The sequence below is a fragment of the Benincasa hispida genome, chromosome 10 (assembly GCF_027475165.1).
Source record: "Benincasa hispida cultivar pf3 chromosome 10, pf3_genome.v1.1, whole genome shotgun sequence".
NCBI lineage: Eukaryota > Viridiplantae > Streptophyta > Magnoliopsida > Cucurbitales > Cucurbitaceae > Benincasa > Benincasa hispida.
The window spans coordinates 41,905,430-41,921,403 of NC_143487.1; the positions used below are offsets into that span (position 1 = coordinate 41,905,430).

The 15,974-nt window shown below is 32.1% G+C and overlaps 1 pseudogene across 1 annotated transcript; it reads left to right on the forward strand.

Moving 5' to 3' along the window:
* The first annotated feature begins 425 nt into the window (after positions 1-425).
* Positions 426-2,235, forward strand: LOC120089226 (cytochrome P450 89A2 pseudogene; annotated as a pseudogene). Its single transcript, XR_016523839.1, has one exon. The product of XR_016523839.1 is annotated as a cytochrome P450 89A2 pseudogene (transcript).
* Positions 2,236-15,974: the final 13,739 nt, after the last annotated feature.

Here is a 15,974-nt window from a genome sequence, read left to right on the forward strand (position 1 = left end):
TTTAGTTTTTTTTTTAATCTTTTTTCCTATTCATACAATGGCCCCCAAAAAACGTAATTTTATTATAAAAAAAAGGTAATTTGCCCAAAAATAATACGCTAAACTATAAAAAATAGTCTTGAATTTTATCATTCGTTTAAAAGATACTCAAATTATTTCAAAAGATGTAATATTAACCACAATCCTTAATAAGTATTTCAAAATTATCTTGAAGTATAAAATTTCAAAATTATGTAGTCTCAATTTTCGTACTTTCTAGAGATTCACACTCTTATGTTTTCAAACAAATATACTTTTGAAATAAATGATAAATCCAAGGATATTTTTGGTAATTTACTTCAAAATAATATTTGAGAAATGACTTTTCTAATCACGCCAAAAAAACCATCCTCAAAAATATCTCCGACTATTGTAGCGTTAGTATAATATAAAAACAGACTTTTGTGTTGTGATATATAACAGTGTTCCGTTTCTGTTTGGATTCAACAAAAATAACCACACAAAAAATGGAGACCTGGTTCATCTTCCTTATCTCCCTCTGCATTTGCTCTCTTTGCACCTCCATTTTTACCCATTTCCGAAGCTCCACTAAGCTTCCACCAGGCCCTCCTTCAATCCCCATCCTCACCAATTTGCTATGGCTTCGTAGATCCTCCCTCCAAATCGAGTCTCTACTCCGGAGTTTCGTCTCTAAATATGGTCCCGTCGTCACCCTCCGCATCGGCTCCAGATCCACTGTCTTCATCGCCGACCGCTCAATTGCCCACAAGATCCTCGTCCAAAACGGTGCTCTATTTGCTGATCGTCCACCGGCGTTAACTGTTGGCAAGGTCATGACCTCCAACCAACACAATATTAGCTCTGCCTCTTACGGCCCACTCTGGCGCCTCCTACGTCGCAATCTCACTTCCCAAATCCTCCATCCTTCCCGTGTCAGGTCCTACAGCCAAGCTCGCAAGTGGGTTTTGGATATTCTTCTTAATCGCCTTCAATCTCAGTCTGAATCGGGGAACCCTGTTTCAGTCATAGACAATTTTCAGTACGCAATGTTTTGTTTGTTGGTGTTGATGTGTTTTGGGGATAAGCTTGAGGAATCCCAGATCCACGAAGTCGAGAACGTGGAGCGAGAGCTTATATTGAGTTTTCCGCGTTTCAACATTCTCAATTTCTGGCCTAAATTCACAAAGATTTTGCTTCGGAAACGCTGGGAGGCGCTTCTCCAACTAAAAAGGAACAAAGAGAAGGTTCTAATTCCTTTGATTGAAGCTCGAAGGAAGGCTAATCAAAACAGAGCAAACCGAGCTCAAACTGATGAAAGAGAAGAAGAGTTCGTGCTGTCATATGTTGATACGCTGCTCGAATTGGAGCTGCCCGACGAGAAGAGAAAGCTTACCGATGACGAAATGGTCACTTTATGCTCTGAATTCCTCAACGCCGGCACCGACACAACATCCACGGCCTTGCAATGGATAATGGCGAATTTAGTGAAATGCCCAGAAATCCAAAACAAGCTTTTTGCAGAGATGAAAAGAGTACTGGGAGATGAATCAAGAGAGGAGGTGAAAGAAGAGGATTTGGGGAAGCTTCCATATTTGAAAGCTGTGATTTTAGAAGGATTAAGAAGACACCCACCAGCGCATTTCGTGCTGCCACATGCAGTGAAAGAAGATACAGAGTTGGGAAATTATGTGATACCAAAGAATGGGACTGTAAATTTCATGGTGGCCGAAATGGGATGGGATCCGGAAATGTGGGAAGATCCGACGGCGTTTAAGCCCGAGAGGTTCATGAAAGGTGGGAAAGAAGAAGAAGTAGCAGAGTTTGATATAACAGGGAGCAAGGAGATAAAGATGATGCCGTTTGGCGTAGGGAGGAGGATATGTCCAGGATGGGGCGTGGCGATTCTCCATTTAGAGTATTTCATAGCTAATTTGGTCTGGCGGTTCGAATGGAAGGCCGTGGACGGAGACGAAGTTGATATGTCGGAGAAGGAAGAGCTCACCGTCGTCATGAAAAAGCCTCTTGAAGCCAACATACATCCAAGGATTCATATTGAGAACTGATTCTGCGGTATTATAAGTTTTTTTAGGGCTAGATTATAGAAATTACCCTTTCAACTTGAAAGGAATGTTGGATAGGTTACTCTGTTATATTTGAAGTCCTGTTATAATAGTTGGTATTTCAAACCATCAATAACTTATGATCAATAACAATATTACTATACTAAATTTCAAATTCCTTTTTATTATAGCGTTTGTTATTTTCTATACTCATCATCGGTTCACCTCTTTGTTATAAAATGTGTATTATTTTCAACTCAGATTAATAGTCTGCACCTCAATCAACAGATTATTATTAATCTACATATTATAATAACTATAGACTATAATAACAAACTTGGAAAAGCTATAAGATGTTTTGTCACTCAGAACATGAATGTTTAACAGAAAGCATAGACAAACACGGCAACAACAGAATACGAACAATAAGAAATCAAGTAAAGACATTTAGAAATTGGTAACTTAGTTCGGTGAAAATTCACCTACGTTTAGGGGGCAGTATGCTCAGAAAAGATAATCCACTAATAATGAAGAGGCAAACAATTACAACGTAGTACTTATTACTCATGTAGAGCCCTACTCATAGATCACTTAGGCTCCCCTTAAATGTGAGACTCTCTCTCAAAAGAACTTAGGCTCCCCCTAAGTATGTTAATATTAGTGTTGAACACTTCGGCTTTCAATAGTGTGTGGCACTTCTCTCAACAATATTAACTCCCTTCACTGATGAATCTTAGATCCTCTCTAAGATTAAGAATTCCTTCCAAGAATGAAGTCTTAGGCTCCCCCTAAAACCGAGAATCACTTCTCGATGACAATGCCTTAGACTCCCTATAAGACAGAGATTATCTTCTAGGTCTTACACATTTCAATCAACAAGATTGCACAGCGGTATATAATGAGTAAAGAAAAAAATACGATGTTGCACAATTCGGCCACCAAGAATAGAAATACTCTCCGATAATAGTCAAATGCGGCAGTCTAAATGAACGTCATTTTTTTCCTTTTAAGAACTGAAGCCAAGAAAGGAAACACAATCATTTTCCGAAAAAAAATAAGCTGAGCCATGAACAAAGAAAATATCAGGCAAAAAATAAATCTGCAGAATATTTCCAATTAAGGAAAGTAAATATACAGGAGGAAAAAACATCTTTGGTGACCGTTGTTAAGACAACATTTGTGACAACGACACAACGGAAAAATTAGCACATGCAGCCTTAAAAAAATATGGAGCCAATCAACCAAGTTCTAATAAAACATAATGTTCCAAATATCTTCTAAAAGTTTCTATAATATTCTCAAACGTTTTTTAAAAAGTTAAAAAATATTCAAAAGATTTAGTTTTTGGATGGAACCGTAGTACTTTGTTTAAAAAACTTGAACTTTAAAAAATTTCAATAATATGTCACAACGTCAAAATGATAAAAAATACTATGAACGAAAACTGTTAATACCTCATTTAAAAAATACCTTAGTTAAGAGTTGCTTTAATATTCTTCCTTTTAAAAAAAATTAAAATGTTTATAATCTTTGTATAGTGATCAATTATTTTAAGTTATCCTTGCATTGGAAAATAACCAATTATAAATCAACTATATAAGTACCTTCTTTCTTTTCATATATATATTCTCATTTTTCTCTGGGTCATCAAATCCTTACACCAATTTCCTTATGAGCTAAATATAAACCAAAACCTCCTGTTAAAACACAAAATCTTACAAAATTCAAAGGAAAATTACAATGGATGACAATTTAAGTATGTTATTTTGTAGGTGTATTACTCATATTTGATGTTTTGCAAATATGTCGAAACATCAAATCTGAATTTCTAATTATTTTTTATTAAATAAATACCTAAACAATTAATTGATAGAGAAAGAAAGAAAGATATAGAAAGAGAAGTGGTGACCGGACGTGTGGTGGTCGAAGGAGGTAAGTGACAAAGAGATGGAGTAGTAGTCAATGACAAATTGTATGCAATTGGTGAAAGAAAGATGTTGAGGGAAAGAAAGATTGAGAGCGAGAAAAATGGCGATTGACAACTAACGATCACCTGACCGGATGTGTGGCGGTTGACAGAGGTAAATGTATCATTTTAATTCAAGTGTATCAAAGGGTATCAAGTATATTAAGTGTATCAAATGTATTAGATATATCAAGTGTGTATCAAATACGTGTCAAGTGTATCAGGTATATAAAGTGTGTCAGGTACATTAAACGTATAAGTGTATATCAAGTGTATCAGGTATATTAATACATTTTTTACATTTCCTATTTTAAATCATGGGTTGTGCTTGTTGTTTCTTTTTTCTTTTTTTTCTTTTTTTGTTTTATTTTTTTTAAAAAAAACTAAAAGGTTTAGACTACAGGCCTAATATTAATAATTTAGTTTTCCCATTTTTCAACTAGCCCAATTTCAAAATCAAAATCTTCCCTTGAAACTCAGGAAAATGATCAATAGCTAGATATATTAAAGACCGACAAAAGGAATATCATCTTCGACCATGGTGAATCTTTTGAACTAATCACAATAAATAGAGTAATTTGAATTGCAAAAAGGATCAACAAAGTCTTCGTCACTATAATGGCAATGCATATATTTTCTACTTTTCTCTTCTACTAGTTGTCCTCAAAATTGAGATCTAAATCTCGACGTGTCTCTCTTTTTTTGTGTTCAACTCAAATAATGTATTAACACACTCAACTACAAAAGTACAACAAGGGGTAAAAATTAGTCTGATTTTTTCGATTTTAGGGCCAAAACAAAGAATCAACTCAAACGGTTGTTTGGCTTTATAAATAATGGATCCCAGCTTATGTCCGGTAAAGAACAAAACCAATAAATTAGTTTTTATTCAGTTTGGTTTATTAGGGTCGGATTCTTGGTTTTTAACATTTGTTTTCTTCTTCCAATTTTTATATTTATTTATGATTTTGCTTCAAATGGGTTCTTTTAGCTATTTTCATATTAAATTTGGGTTTTTTTTTTTTTTTTTCTAATAGATTGAAATCAGTCATTTTTGTTTTTTTTTTCTTGACATTCAAACACACAAGCATTATGATAATTGTTTTTTTTTTTTAAAACAACAAATATACATGCACCATAATAATTTAAAAAAAAAAATGTTAGGTCATTAGATTAAAGTAGGGAAAAGAGAAGAAATGGAAGGGGTAAGTGATGGGGTATAGATAAACACTTAGGAGGTATTTGATAAATGGGTACGAGTTATTGGGTTGGATGTGTATTTATTACCCATGTTTGTTAAACCCATAAAGAAAACCTATGTGTTATTAAAACCTCTCTTTTACCCACTCAAAACTCCTTTTTTTATCCTCTCAAAACTAACTCTAAAAATCAATGTATTTTTATTTCTTTCTCTCTTCCCTCATCTTTGCCATTTGGATCCATATCTGATTTTTTTTTATCGTCAAACCTTTGGATTCTATGTATCGAAAAAAAATTTGTCGTAAAAAATTTTTGTGTTTGTATTATGACACAAATATTATAAGTATTGAAAAGAACATATATTTTGTGAATTTTTTTTTTGAAACGGCCACATGTTCGATCGGTTCATATTATTTTTGTGATCTTATGAAAAATATTACTGTACTACATCACATTCTCACCATCATAATCAAATGAAAAGTAATTATCCTATGTACAATTTCAATTCCAAATATACTATCCATATTATATAAAAATAAACTGTATGATATGTGAAATAATAAAGTTAAGTTAGCATGATTCAATATATATACATATAATATACCAATTAGTAATTGAGATAATTACCTTCAATATATATACATATAATATACAATATACCAATTAATTTAGCAGCAATATGAAATATATTTTGTTGGTATGTTTTACCGATTGAAGAGAATTATAATTATTACAGTTTTTGAAAAGAATATATGAAAAATAATCTATTATGTTCTACAAATTGAGAAAAAAAATTGAGATTGTCCAGTTTATGTCATAAATGATTTGAGAAAATACGTGTATATTTGAAAATTAATTAATAATAGCAAAACATGAAACTAAAAAAATAAAAGAATGAAATAAAAAACAAACAGAAAAAAATAGAACTAATCTCATTCACAAAAAACTGTATCAGATCCCCAACTCTCAACTCAACTCTGCACAACAAAGACAATAATTATCAACTCAACTCTCTACTTTTATCACGCACCAAATACAAGGGAGTGTTTGATAAATGGGTATAAGTTGCTGGGTTGGATGGGTATTTCTTACTCATGTTTGTTAAGCTCATAAACAAAAACGGTGGGTTATTAAAACCACATATTTTACCCACTCAAAACTAACCCTAAAAACCAGTGATATTTTCATTTTCTTCTCTCTTCCCTCATCTTTGCCATTTGGATTCTCCCTTAGATTTTTTTTTTTTTTTTTTTTTTTTTTTTTTTTTTATCGTCAAACACATTTGGAACGTCACTTTACAAAAATTTGATATGATGATTTGATTCATTGTTTTTGTTGGATTTCTTTCAATGACCGATCTTATCTTATATTATGTTCTATTTGAGGCCTTCACTAATATTATAAGTATAAAAAAGAACATATATTTTGTGAATTTTTTTTGGAAACGGCCACATGTTCGGTCATTTCATATTATTTTTGTGATCTTATGAAAAAGGTTATTGTACTACATCACATTCTCACCATCATAATCAAATGAAAGTTAATTATCCTATTTACCATTTCAATTCCAAATATACTATCCATATTATATAAAAATAAACTGTATGGTATGTGAAATAATGATAAGGGTTTATCTATACCCCTTTGAAAGCTTTGTAAGGTGGCAATAGCGATTTCTTTTCATATACTAGTAAGGATTTTTTTTTTTTGAAGTTTAGATATATTTCCTAGAAAAGTTCATGGGTATTTTTGTAACAAATTACTAATAGTTTCCATCCAAAATAACATTAAAGATTTTTTGAACTTTTTGAAAGTTTAAGAGTATTTTTAAAATATTTGAAACTTCAGAAATATTTTCAAACACAAAGTACAAAATTTAAAAGCATTTTTTATAATTTAGATTTTTTTAATGTTGACATATTATATGTTAAGATGTTGAATCCATATAACAAATTTAAAATGGTTAGTTAGAAACACCGACGGATTTAGTATACGTAAACTCCCCCTCAACTTCCCTCAACTTCCCTCAACTTATGCTTTATATATATATATAATCTAATATAATATTAATGCCATTAGCTAGATTAGTGGTAGTTCTATCTTTTAGCCTCCTCTAGATCCAAATTTAAATCTCACTAGAAGTCATTTACATAATATTCAACTTCATTTATTTATTATTATTATTATTTTTGTTTATTTTTATGAAACTAGCCTTTTAGTTTCTTCTTATTGGCTTCTTCTTCAACTTCTTCTCCTAATTTGTGAGGTAAGTTATTTATTTATTTTTCTTCTTCTTTTTAGTTTGTTATTTTATTTATATGCATTTGGTTTTAATATTTCAAAACATTATTATTTTTTGTTTGGAGATTTTCAAATATAGAAAAATAAGGGAAACTATTTATACAAAATACCAAATTTTAATCTTCTTTGATAGATGCTGATAGAAGTTTATCACTGATAGATGCTAATAGAAGTTTATCACTAATAAATGCTGATAGAAGTCTATTAGTGTCTATCGGTGTTTTTCTTTTTTTTTTTTTTACTATTTTTGTAAATAGTTTAATATTTTTCTACCTGTAAAAATTTCCTTTTTGTTTTTGTTTTTTTTAAATTTCTTCAACTTCCTCTCCTAGTTTTTTAGGTAAGTTTTAAATTTATTTTTCTTCTCTTTTTAAGGTTGTTATTTTATTTATATGCATTTGGTTTTCATATTTCAAATTATTCTTATTTTTTTGTTTTAGATTCTATATTTTACATTTATTTTATTAATTTTTGAAATAATTTATGGATCTTAAGTAAAGATCTAAACTTTGCTTGTTGGGTCTTTTAAATTAATATATTGTAGTTATGTTATTAATTTCTTCTTGATTTATTGTTGTTACATGTTATTATAGATTTAAAGATCTAAATGGAGAAATATTTTAAAAGAAAATCAAAGGGACCATCATCTCCATTGAACAAAAGTAATAATAGTTACAAGAGATATATCATAAAAGTAAATTTAGAAGATTTACTGAATTATAAAGCCTCTATCAACCAAATTTGTGGATCCACAGTTGATTAGAAACATATTGTAATGTAACTCGAGTAAATTTATCAGCATTGGCTCAATAAATTATGGGGTCTCTTCAAACAAAACAATTGTGATTTTATCAGCATTTGCTTCACTAACGGTATCTTCCAGCTCAAATATGGGGTCTCTTCAGGAGTGGTGGAATTCACTTTAGAAAATAACAATTCCAAACAAATTAAGTTCGTTCTTGATTTTGATTCCTTCTTAGTGCGCATCACCTTGACTAACACACGAATTTCGTTTAAAATTTTGATTAATTGACACAATTTATGCCGATTAATTGAAGTCACGAAGCGTGGAAAGCACATAAAGCGTAAATATCATCTCATCCAGGAGATTGTGCATCGAGGGGACATGATCGTCAAGAAGATCGCTTCTGAGCATAATGTTGTTTATCCATTTACAAAAGTTCTCACGGCTAAAATAAGGGTTACCAGGAGAATCCGGATCCATGAGACATGTCACATCTAGTCTAGGGCAAGTGAGAGATTTTACTAGGCATGTAGTGTATGCCCTAAATTATTGCTTTGGCTCTCTCTTTAGCCCTATGTCTCTTATCCTTAGGAGGTCTTCCTCCGCTAGTAGGTTTTTTTTGGAAAACTTCATTTATTCTGGTGTGGATGGCAGGCATGCCTATATTTCTTGGTTTCAATAGGACTTCTTACGAGCGTTGTTTCTATCTACTATTATCTAAAAATAACCAAGTTATTAATGACTGGACGAAACCAATAAATAACCCCTCACGTGCGAAATTATAGAAGATCTCCTTTAAGATCAAACAATTCCATCGAATTGAGTATGATTGTATGTGTGGTAGCATCTACTATACCAGGAATATCAATGAACCCGATTATTGAAATTGCTCAGGATACCCTTTTTTAGTTTAGCTTTTAGAATCTATTTCTTAGTTCAAGATCTTTCTTACTAACTGGAATCAAAGAATTAGTAGATCTGTTCCACTCAAAATGGGAATGGGCTAGGGTTATGAACTTATAATCTATAATTTGATGATCGAGTTAATTCCAGCTACCCAATATTTGGGGGATCATTTCCCTGAACCCATATGTGTTTCTGTAGGTCTTAGTGTAACGGGTTTGTCTGGAAATATACGTACCCATATTTTTCTGCCGCGTTGTGCATTTCGTGTCATTGCCCTTCGTCCCGCTTCGATTTGTCTAGATGTGATCCAAGCGGGTTCAAGTGCCTGAATAACGTATCTACCGAAGCAAATACGATTGCCTCGATAAGATATTCCTTTCATTCTTCCTCTATGGTGTTTACAAAATCTGGTTCTTTTGGGGTTGTAGTTGATGGTTATAGGTGGAATCAAATTGATTTTGACTTCAAACATTAGATCGTCTGTCTCAGTTAAGAGGAGTCATGAACAGAACATGTTCAAAATCACAATCAATTCCTTTTTCAAATCCTACGGCAGCTGCACGAATAGGATGAATCCTAGAACAAAATGAGAGGTAGCTAACCAACTTCTAGGAGAGACATAATTGACTACATTAATTTCGGTCGCTATGCCCCCTACGGAATTAAAAGAACCTAAAGAAGCATAGGTCATATCACTCCATTTAAAGTAAAGGGATTCAATCCCCAAACCCCATTTGAGGCGGACGACAAGAAGGATGTTGGAATCTGAAGGAAATCAGTTCTTCCCGAAGCAAGTCAAACATTGTTTTTTCCACTACCGTCTTAGTTTCATGTTTGATTCCAGCGACAATGAGCTCTGGTAAAGTGTGATCTGACATCTGAAAGAAGAACCTCCACTTGAAGGCGACAACAAGGTTTCATCTGTCGCCCGATCTAATTGAGGAGTAACTATTTTTTCCTGAGAGTTCCTCTCCCTTCGATCGAGTTGGAGTTCGGAGCCAAACCCCCTTATATTTATTAAACTTAGGCTGGGTTTGGAACAAGTAGAAGATTGTCGGGGTTGATGCCCTAAATCTCGTGATCTTGTAGTTCGTAAAATTGTATTTGTACAAACATATTATTTATTTAATAAAAAAGTATTATTTTATTTGACATTTAATTGCATTAACCCAAAACCAATAAACTAAGATCCAAGGTTATTGGATGTTACTTAAACATGTATATGGATACATGCATGTGGTTCATATTTAAATATTAACCTGAATGGTCTGTAGTAAATGAAAAAGGCTAAATACTTTATCCTGGTGACACTACGGATACAGTCCGCTTTTTGGTTATTACAATTGTTGTAAAGTGTTACAAATGATTTGATCATGATCATTCATGTGAAGATATGTGAGTGGGGGTATCTTATACAAAGAGTTTGTATAAAACTGAATCACGAAATGAATAGACTCACTTTATAACATCGTTGCTAGAGGAGACTTACATTTCACCAGGATGACCAAAAGTGACTTGACTTTAGTCTAGTGTGAGTTGTGAACTCTTACCTATAAGGGTGATCCTTTGATCTGCATGAGTGAGAGTGATTAGATTCGCCGACTCAATATGCCTACCATTTTAGGATTCGTCTGATTGGAGAGTTGAGAACACAACTATACAAGAAGGAATTCACTCCTTCCCGTTGTTAGGGTAAGTAGATAAATTTCCACTACTACAAAAATTGTATTACTAGACTTTTTTTGCAGTTAAGTATTAGTGTTATTTGACATTTTTAATAATGTCAAGTAATTCCCATGTCAAGAATAAGAGAAATTTTTTTTACTGGCTAAAAATGTCAAGCTGTAATTTACTTGATATGTTATTACTGTCAAGTATATGAAATATTTTGACTTATTTTAAGTGTCAAGTATCTATGTTCTTGACATTTATTATGAATCAAATTTTCATAACTTGACAGTTTTTAGTTGTCAAATGTAATTTCTTCTTGACACCTAAAAACTGACAAGTTAATTAATGCTTGATATGTTTTGCTTGTCAAGTTTGTATGTATTTATTTTTTCTAAAAAAAAATTACACTCTTAGAAATTACCTATATAATTACTCCTATTTGGAGATCCAACAATCACATTGAGATATATATAACAAACAATATTTATCAACTAAATAAACAACACACATATTTCCAATCTTGTCAATTATATAAACAAATAATATATATATTCACAATTTTATATCTAGTGTTACTAAACTAACACTTATACCCAAAATGACAATTCTATATTAATATTTTCAATGTTACAACACTAACAACCTCATGAATAATACAAAAGTTACAAATTATCTCACCCAACAAGTGAATAAAACTCATTTGAACACAATATACTTAATAACAAAAAAACGAGTTATGATCCTTAATCATAAAACATAGAGCATATAGAATAACAAGAAAGAGAGACTGCACCCTCTTCCAAGCACTACAACACTCTTAGATAACTTTAAAGTCAAAATTTCATCGGATATTATTCTCAACTCCTTGAAATCTACAAACAAAAGAGAAGAGTATTAGAACCAATAACTTTAAGTCTAAATAGTACCTCCAAGAAACTCTCCTACCAATTAGAAAATTACTTATAATGGCTCGTGTTTTAAGGTCCAACAATGATATAATTTAATTGAAGAAGATAATCATTTATCAACCCAAATGAACAATTAAAAAAAGAATGAATTTCAACATTATTGTCAAACCCCATATGAACACATTTCCAAAAACTACAATCAACCCCCTCCCCTTGCGTATGAATAATTCCAAAAGTTACATATACCCATCTCATATGAATGTCATAGTTATGCCATATCTCCAAGATGACTGAAATAATACCTATGTCCAACCCATATGTGCAAATATCAACACTGATACCACACATATCAAATTAACAACTATATAAAAAACACTTTAATAAAAGTATTTGCATCCCATACAATACTTTAATATCAAAGGCACATAAAGTTGATGTTTTCTTATTTGATTAACAACTATTACCAACTATTACAGAAAGTAAACATAAAAATTTCCTATTTGATTACCGTACACAATACATTTGATGTTTTCTTATATCTTTCAGATTAAGTGTAATCAGTCAAGACATCCTTTAAATTTTGGATCAAGTACTTTCATATTTTTTTGTATGAAATTGTCACTAAGTTAATCAATTCGGAGATTATCAATTAATTACCCACTCCAAACTACAATTAGTTTCCTTAATAACTCAAATCAATATTGAAATAATAAAAATCAAAATTTAGAGGCCACAAGAAATTGAACTTAATACCTGTTGAAATGCCTTGAATTTGTTTGTTGGCGCTTCGAATAACCAAGTACGGGGGTCTCGTTGACCCCGAAACCTATTCAAATTTTGTATTCAACATATTTATTTATTTACAGTTATTTACGATTATGACCCTAGGGTTTAGAGTAGTGCACTATATAAACTCTCTAACCCTAGAGGCGCCATTTTGATGTAATTTCTGAAAAACATTCTCTCAAATAATATTGTTCTCTCTCTGCCCGTGGACGTAGCTAACACACTGTTAGTGAACCACGTATATCTGTGTGTCAATCTTCTCTATCTCTATGTTTTTTTGTGTTCTTTAATTGTCGATTTCGCAACAATAATTCTAGAATTCCATCATCAAATGACAATAATCCACATCATAAAAATTAACAGAAATTCATCATCAACTACAAATTCTCACACATCTAACACCATGAATGATTTCAATAGCTAAATGCAACCATGCTTTTATAGAGAATATTTTTATTGATTGAACTCAAAAGTAAAGCTACAAACTCTCAAATAGAAATTTTTCACTCTTGTAAGTTTCCTCTCTTCTATTTATACATGTTTACAAGAAAAGTTTAACATCTCTAGAGACATTTAATAAAGCTCTTCCTTGTGTTTATATGAAACTTTAATAAAGCTCAAAAAGGCCACATAGTAATATTAAAATTTTGTTAGATACAAATAACTTTCACTGGTATATCAAAAAAGAGTAAGAACTTACTTTTAAGAAGCTTTGGTGTGATAGGGATTGTTTTCACTAGCTGAATAAGATAGAGTTAAACGTTAATATAGAGACATTTTACTTAAAACTATATGTAAGCAAAGTACATGATAATAATGTAACAAAACTCATGGACATAAACTCATCAGAAAATAAACTTATCCTAATGACTGAAAAATGAAGAGAAAATTAGTAACTATAACCAAATAGAAAAGACAATAGTAACCAAATTACTAAGAGAGAAGAATATAGTAACTGAATTCATTTGGCAAGGTACATGAAAATAAACAACTCACATAGCAACTTAACCTCAAATACCTCAATTTATGGAACATGAAAGCTTTGTGGTCATAACAAGGAAGATTCCTTGAAAAAACCTAAAACCTAAAAGAGAAAAAACAATGAAAACACACACATTATATAAATATTAAAGTTAGAAAAGAGAGAGCCAACCCAATATATTGAACCATTTCCATGTCTTAAATACAAAATTCTAAGTACAAAATCATATTCAATTAGGGTTCATATAACTTAGGTTGGATATGCCTCCGAAGCTTGCCCACAAGGTCAACCTCAAGTGAATGCAATAGAAGGTTTCCAAAGGAAGTACAACCCCCATGGGAAAACTTATAACCAAGGGTGGTGAGATCATCCAAATTTCAAATAGGGATCTTAAGGGAAATTTGAGAACTAGAATCAATCATCTTCAAGCTCCTTAGGTATATCTCTCGAGGATGTAGTGAAATCCCTTGCTGACCATTCATTAAAATTTCAACAGGAACACCACAATTTGCAAAAGGACAACATACAACTTCAACAAGAAACCAAACAACTTCAACAAGAGACAAAATCTTTTCAACAAGAGACTAGACAATGCTTCTCAAACTTGGGCACACAAATCACGCAACTTGCAACTGTAGTAAGCAAGCTTGAGAGTAAATCATTAGGAAAGCTCCCCGCTCAACCAAAGCATGCAAATGTAAGTGCAATCTCTCTAAGAAGCGGAAAGGTAATTCCTTTTTCCTTTCAAGTAGCTAGTCTAGTTCAACTAACTCCCAAGAAGCCTGAAAAGGCAATTGATCATGATAACAAGGTAAATGAGTTTGAGGAATCTTCCATCTTCCTAGAGGTACGTAACTACTCTCCCCCTAATGTAGAACTGTATGTACCTAAGACCCCTTTCCCCAGTGGACTAGCTAAGCCTAAAGGAGAAGAAGCTGATTTAGAACTAATTGAAATGGTTGAAAAGGTACAAATTAAAATCCCTTTACTTAATGATATTTAACAAATACCTTGGTATACTAAATTCTTAAAATACTTGTGTACTAAGAAAAGAAAAGGGAAGGAGGATGAGAGAGTAACTATTAGCAAGTATGTGTCTACTTTGTTAAAAAAAAGGACATGCCTCAGAAATGTTGGTACCCGGGAATGTTTACCTTGCCATGCAAAATAGGAGATAGAATATCACTCATGCTATGCTAGACCTAGGCGCATCAATAAATGTCATGCCTTTTCATGTCTATGAGATCTTAAATTGAATAGCCTATAAAAAATGAATGTTTGCATACAACTAGCCGATAGGTCATATATACAACCTCTAGGCATAGTAGAAGATGTTTTTGTTAAGAGTTGGAAAATTAATATTTTCTGTTGATTTTTACATTTTAAAAATAGATCAACCATACTCTACTTCTTCCTCTAATATTTTACTTGGTAGACCCTTCATAAAAATTGCAAAAACTAGAATTGATGTAGATAAAAGGTCTTTATCAGTAGAATTTGACGAAGAGGTAAAATCCTTCAACATTTATGACGCCATGAAATTCCCTAAGGAATATTTGTCTCTTTGTTCCATAGATATATGCGACATGTTTGATGAATTGTTGTTTTCTACGATGAAAATTTGGATTGTTTTGTTGTCCCCTCCATTGTTCTTGATGATGATGACTATTCGATTGACTCTTTCTTTACCTCGAATGATTTTGATTTGAATGATAATTCTTCTAATGATGATATTGTGGAATCTCAAGTACAAGGGATCGAGCTTAAGGCTCTTTCTTTTCACCTCAAGTATGTTTTCTTAGAAGAAGAAAAAGCCTTTCCTGTGATCATATCTAGAGAACTCACATATTCTCAAGAATGTTCACTAGTAGAAACATTGAAGGATCACAAAAAAGTAATTCATTGGACTTTAGATGATATCAAAGGGATAAGCCCTTCCCTTTGCATGCATAAATCGTTCTAGAGGATGGAGCTAAGGAAACTCTTCAACCTCAAAGAAGACTAAATCCAACCATGAAAGAAATTGTTCATAAAGAAATCCTTAAGCTACTTGAAGTCAGAATAATATACCTAGTCCTGGATAGCCAATGGGCAAGTCTAATACATTTGGTATCGAAGAAAACCGGGATAACCATTGCGAAAGAAGAAAAAGGTGAGATGATCTAAATGAGAGTGAAAAACGGTTGGAGAATGTGTATAGACTTCAGAAAATTCAACGAGGTAACAAAAAATGATCATTTTTCTATACCTTTTATTGAGCAAATGGTTGAATGGTTAGCCGGAAAACCATATTTTCGTTTTCTTGACAGATTTTCTGGATTTTATTAAATACCAATAGCACAGGAAGACCAAGAAAATACTACTTTCACTTGAACTTATGATAGATATGCATTTAGAAGAATGTCATTTGGGCTATGTAATGCCTCAAGTACATTTCAATGATGCATGA